The sequence below is a fragment of the Sus scrofa genome, chromosome 13 (genome assembly GCF_000003025.6).
Source record: "Sus scrofa isolate TJ Tabasco breed Duroc chromosome 13, Sscrofa11.1, whole genome shotgun sequence".
Lineage (NCBI taxonomy): Eukaryota > Metazoa > Chordata > Mammalia > Artiodactyla > Suidae > Sus > Sus scrofa.
Window position 1 is genome coordinate 90601279 of NC_010455.5, and position 7037 is coordinate 90608315.

The window sequence follows — 7037 nt, forward strand, 5'->3', positions numbered from 1 at the left end:
TGACAGAGTAATTGTATGTCTTTTAATCCAATAATAATTTTTAAAATTGGACCTGCATTTTGTATGTGTTTTTTATTTCATTTTTGTGGTCTGTATTTGTATTTTTTTTTTTGAAAAATGAATCCACAATGGATTAGAAAGTAAAAATTTTAAAAACTCCCCCAGTCACTATAAATAGTTTAAAAACCACTGTCCCCAGGGACACAATAGCTTGGCTAAGTGTAGGGTAACCCAATGTCCTGGTTTGCGCTAAACCTGGCACCGTCCCAGGCAAACCAGCATGAGTTGGCCACCTCACAAGGGTCTAATCCAAGAAAAAGTTAGCTTCATGAGAGAATAGATTAAATGAAGGGGAATCAATGATCAAAGAAATAAGAGAAGAAAATTTCTCTGAGGTGAAGAGGGTTCACTCATGGCCAGGAAAGATTATTGAAAAGAGAGCCATAGTTAGCTACATCTTGATGCAATGTTAAATTCCAAGGATTGAGAGAAAGATCTTGTAAGATGACATACGCACAGCAAACTGAAGTGAAAAAAATCAGTTATTAAGGTGGCAAAATACAGTGTTTATATTATACCCCTTTAAGAGAAAGATATTTGCTTTAGCTTTCTGAACTAAGAAAGAAAAGAAATAAAGAAGAATTATCCTGGAGTTCCCTGGTAGCCTAGCAGTAAAGGATGCAGTCTTATCACTGCTGTGGCTCAGGCTGTGACTCAGGTTCAGTCCCTAGCCCAGGAAATTCTGCATGCCACAGACATAGCCAAAAAAAAAAAAAAAATTGTACTTTAAATACAAATATAATAATGAGGGTTATAAAATGGAAGTAGGAAACAATACTCTCAAAGAGGAAAATGCAAACATGTTGACATTATTAACATAATTTATTTGATTTGGCATCAAATTTGGCTCTAAGCTTCTGGGTTGGTAATGGGGAGGTTAGGAATAACAGTCATTCAAATTGCTGTTATTATGATGAAGGAAAGTGTCAGGAGTTTCTCAGCAAGACATTTTTTCCTAAAATTAAAATCTGAAGCAAATTCTCTCAAAGAGTTCAATATTGGGGGCATCAAGTGGTGTGGTAAACTGTTCCCAGCACACAATAGCATTTCTGCAGCAAATATAGGAGTGAATTTCATGTACATGCTTATCTAGGGATCTTCATTAAAGTCAGTGAAGGGTTTCAAGGAGTGTAAGTACATTATAGCCTAAAGAAATTATTTGATCCAAGCATAGAACTTTAAGTATCCTAGAGGAGAAGATAAATAGTTATTACTTAGTGTTCTCAGAATATTATTTCTGTCAGCCAGAGTAATATAATAACATAATTTGAGGTCTCATAATGTCTGAAAAGAAGTTAACTCTGATGCTCTTTATGCTGTTCAAAGAAAATTCCAGTTTCTTTAATAAATTTTTTTTTTTTTTTTTTTTGCCGCACCCATGGCATGCAGAAGTTCCCAGGGCCAGGATTAAACCCACGCCATAGCTATAACCATAGCCATAGCAGTGATAACACTGGATCCTAACCCACTAAACCACCAGGGAACTCTCAAAAAATTCCAGTTTCAAAGGAAATACAGTTAGATTTTGGGTACCCAACGATTTCAGCACTGAATTAGCATTGGACATCAAATTTGTGTGAGATTAGTCTATTACATTTCATGTAATGAACATTATTTTAATAGATGTAAATAGCTTTAAACTTCATTAGTTTTACTTCTCCTCTGGCACTCTCAATACATGTAATAAACATTGTAAAGCTTTCATTAAAGTAAAAGGAATTTTTTTTTTGCTCTTTTTAGGGCTGCACCCACAGCACATGAAGGTTCCCAGGCTAGGGGTCTAATTGGAGCTGTTGCTGCCAGCCTATGCCAGAGCCACATCAACCCCAGATCTGAGCCATGTCCGTGATCCACACCACAGCTCACAGCAACACCAGATCCTCAACCCTGAACAAGGCCAGGGATTGAACCCACAACCTTATGGCTCCAGTTGGATTTGTTTCTGCTGCACCAAGATGGGAACTCCATGGAATTGTTGATCAAAATATTGTTAACCAGTCCTGAGAATTTTTCAGTAAAGAAACTTATTTCACATGCCATCTGTTTAAGCAAAAATCAGTTTGCAAATCTAGTATGTACTTTATGATCACTTTTTGTAAAATATATATTTGTATAAACATTATATTTATAAATGCAGTCGACCCTTAAACAAGACAGTTTTGAACTGTGCAAGCCCATTTTAAATGCAGATTCTTTTTCAATAATAAATAGTACAGTACTACAAAATCCCAGGTTGGTTGCATCTACAGATGCAGAACCTCCCATATGGAGGGTGGGCTGTAAAATTATATGTGGATTTTCAACTGCTTAGGGGGAATGGGCCCCTAACCTCTGTTGTTCAAGGGTCAACTGTGCACAAGCATTAGAAAAAGCATCAGAGAGATGTAACGAAAATATTACCCCTGTTTATCTATGGGTGTCAGGATTTGGGTGACTTTCATCTTCTTCTTTTCAACTGTCCATAGGTATTATCTTTGCAAGAAGAAAAAAAATACTTTTGTTTTACCTGAAATCATGTAGCAGAGGAGCAAGTGATGTCTGTGCTTATCCCTAAAGCACATCAGCCAAGTGACCTTCCTGTAGCACCATCTGCCTCTTGCATCTGTAAAGTTGCCCTTTGAAGACTTACATGATGATTTTAAGGGTTAGATAGTTTAAGAAAGAGAACAATTTTGGTTGGAGACAATCCTCAACTTTCCCTCATTAGCAGCTATGTGATTTGGGGCAAATTGTCACACTTTTGATTCTCTGATTCCGCATTTTTCAAAACGGAGACTGGACTGTTGTGAGCACAAAATGAAATCACTGACACATAGTAAAGTGTCTGGAACAAAATAGGTGCTCAGTAAACATTATACCCTAATCTGCTTACCTCATCCCTCAAAGGATTTTTCTGGTTCTAGAGAAACCTGTTCTCTTCCCTGTGATAGCTTCACATAAAACTCGTTTCAGGTCAGTAGAAGTGTTGGAAGAGTAAGGAAGTCTCTCTTTTCCCAGGTTCATCAGTCAGAGGTAGAGGAAAGGAAAAAAAGGAAAATTTTCTGAAGATCAGGCACTATGTTATGTGTGTTCCTTGGCTTAAGGAAGGTTCCACATTTTCCTAAATACTTAAACATCTGTGAAGTCTCAAGTTTCTACCTTATTATTAATGCATTTGCCTCTTGAGAACTATCTTCCATTATATCATCATTCACCCTAAAACAACTTCTTTATTCCTATTTTTATCTTCACAGCCTTCTAGTGACGTAGTTTGTTGCTCATGTCATTATCCCAGGTCACATTTTCAGACCTTCATTTCACAGCATTTAGGACTCTAGAAATGTAAATTATATTTTCTGTCACTTTACCTTCATGTCAAAATGTCTCCAATTTTTATTTTTTTCATTAATTAGTTTGTGATCAGTTCCTCTAATACAGGTTAAGCACACCTTACTTAAATGAGCCTTATTCTAGAAGGAGAAAAGTGAACAAAAAGATAATAAAATGGGTATCTCTAAGTCATCAGGCCCCAATATTGAAACTTTGCCTAGCTTTACCCTTCTAAAAAGAAATGAATCTCATCAAATTTATAATGCAGAAAAACATTCCAGTGCAAGAATGTTTCTGGGTCTATGACAACTTGTTCTCTTTATGACTTAGCCTCAGTATTTCAGACAGAGACAGTTAAGCAATTGTCGAGAGGCCTGCAAGACTTGGGAATGGGGCCTCCCTTCCTAATGATCTATTGCAGTTGTATTACACATGGATTGCACAACAAAGTTTTCTATTTTCCTACTTTTTCTTCATTATCATGTGCCAATTAAGACTTTTTTCCCTTCACTCTCTAAAACCTCACCCTTTCTCATCTTTTACGCTTTTGTCTCCCTGACATGAAAACTCTAAGGTGGCAAATTGCTAATTGCATCCCTCAACCCCAAATAAATATAATTAGCCACACAAACATGACCTGCATCTTCTCTCCTGAAAGCTTTCCCAGCCATTTATCTACTAAAGCTCAGGTTTTCTGCAAACACATTTCCTAGGAAATGTCCCCAGATGGCATGTGATCTTTCCATTTTAGACAAGCTGCCTTGATCAGGTGTCACCCAACTGACCTGCTTTTCTCCACCTTTATTCTTGACACAATGTTGTCTCAACAGACTGTCCACTAAGTCCTGGTTTTTCTCCGCTGAATTCCATTCTCACCTCTATCCCTACAACGCACCTGCCACGTGCACAAATTGCTAACACAGCTTTTGTTTTTCACTCATGATACTCACAGGGCCTTGGAATGACTTGAAACTCCATAATCATTTCCCCAGTGTTCTCTTCCAATATTTTGCCTGTATGGAGCTTGGCTTCAGGTTTTCATCTCCTCAATTCCTTTTTGTTTCCAGTTGGTTGGAGCCAGCCCTCTACTCTCTACTCCATGCTCACTTTGCAAGCTGCCTATCCTGGTCATCTTTATTCAAATTTCCCTCACTATTCAAAGGAGTAAATCCAACTCTGAGCAGTGAAGATGAGTAACAGGGGAAGAAATCAAGGGGGGGCTCCGGGATGCCCTTAGATCATAGATCATGGAGCAAAAGGGATTCTAGATGCTATCTAGTGCAATTCTGCCATTTTACAGATTGGAAGAGCATTTCCAAGTCATTAAAATTGTTGACTTTGGAATCATATGGACTTGGGCTCAAATCCCAAGCTGTGTGGCCTTGTACAATTATTTTAAACACTCTAATCCACAGTACCTTTACTATTAACATGGAATGATAACAACCAGTTTACTGGATTGGTGAGCTGGTTGTATGGTAGCTATTGACTATAATCCTGATCCATTAACTTTTAGTCTAATACTCTTTACAAGATAATGTTACTATTACGTTTCTAGTGCCAACCTTCCAAGTTTCCATTTTTAATCTTGACTAATAGTGTTGTGTCTTTAAACAACTTATTTACAAAACTGTGCTTCAGTCGATTAATCCATGATGTAAAGTTAATAAAAATACACTGTGTACTGGTGGTTATGAGGATTAAATAGATAATCCTTGTAAATATAGTATTTTACACAGTATCTGACATGTAGGAAATAACAAGCCACTGAATGGTTCTATACAGTCCTGAATGCCCAGGACAAAGGCATGAATGATCAGGATAATCTCCTCTGTGTACCCTCAAAACAAACCCAGGGTTATATATTTGGTTGTCTTTGGCCCACCATGCCCACATTCATTCATTCAAGGTGGGCATTAAATAATAGGTAGCATTAGAGCATGTGGGGATGAAAGAAAAGATGTTTTCCACCAAAGCAACAACTATGAGCAAAGGAGAGGAAGGGCAAAGTGCATGGCAGGTCTCAAACACTAGTTAATTCTATTTGGTTTCAAAGTCTTTGAATTGACCTCCCACCTATGGTTTCATGCCTTCCTATCCATCAAACTTGCTGTTGCCAGAAATAAAATACTAATTTGAACATGATTATAAGCCTTCCAATTTTACTGCTGCACATCAAATTCAGAATAAAGACCCAACTCCGTAGCCCAGCTTTCCAGTTCTGCCACCACCTCTCCCTACCATCTTTGCCAGCCTTAATTCCTCCACCCTGCCAACTGCCCTCCCTGAAACACTTGCAGTTACTGGGTCATCTAACTAATCTTCAGCCCTTTGCAAGGGATATTTCCTTGGCCCAAAACATTGTATGTCTTACTTGGCTTTTAAGACTCAGCTCAGGGAGTTCCCACTGTTGCACAGTGGGTTAAGGATCTGGCATTGGCACAGCTGTGATTTACATTGCAGATGTGGCTTGGATTCATCCCTAGCCTGGAAACTTCTGCATGTCATGGATGCAGCCAAAAAAAAAAAAAAAAAAAATAGACTCAGCTCAAAGGTCTCCTGTACGAAGTCTTCTATGACACACTTTCCCCACCCCCACCACTGCTGCCCAAGAGTAGCATTCATTTTGGAGGTCCATAGCAGCCTATGTTTACCTGAAGTACCGCTGGTGATACATGGGAGCCTATATTTGTATCCTTTTCCCTTTAGAATGAATGCTCCCTGAACAGAGAGGCCCTTTTCGAGGAACTCCTGTGTGTCAGGTACCACTGTAGGAACTGGAAATACAAACAAGAGAGAGAAAGTCCCCAATATTTCAGACCTCATGGTCCATCAGGTAAATCAGACAATTAACAAATAGATAAACATATAAATATTTTCAGATAGCAACAGGCGCCATGAAGATAATAAAATGGTGTAATGTGCTGCAGAGTGGGAAGGGAAGGAAACATAAGATAAAGTCGTCGAATCATGGCATTTGAGAAAAAAACAGATGAGCAAGTTGCCAGCCAGCCACCCCTGAGAATATCAAGGATAAGACTGTTCCAGGCTGAGGGAAGAGTAAGATCTTGTAAATATTTGTAGAAGAAAAGAAGGGATTTGTTGGGATCTAGTTCAAGGATGTAAAGGCAACTCAAACTCCTCCCGTATAGAAACCAGGATATGCTAACTTTTCAGTACAGGAATAAAAGGCAGAGGAAAAAGGCCCCAAATTATCAGATCCTTCTTAGACTTGGGGCTTTTAGGGTAAGGGGAGAGTGGTCAGGAGCTGGCTGAACTACTGGCCGTGGGGTGAAGTAGGTTTCTATAAACCAACATTTCCTGAAGAATGTTTCAGAAACTCTGTACTAGATCCTGGAGTCACCCTAGTGTCACCTTGAAGTCTCAGTGTGGGAAACACTGCTCCCCACCACCTCCCCACCACCACCCAGGCACTCACAATGCACATTAGCATATTAAAGGCTCTGAATAACCCAGCATTTGGAAATCCTGATTAACTTTTATTTCTCAAATGAATTAAACTACTGCATGTGTTTTGTTGTTTTTGTTGTGTTTTAACACAATGCTACTTAAATCCTATGAACTAGAATTTTGTGAAACACTTTTTGGGAAGCTCTGGTTTAGATCGCTCTCCACCAACCCACACACCTTACTGTGATAATTTCTAG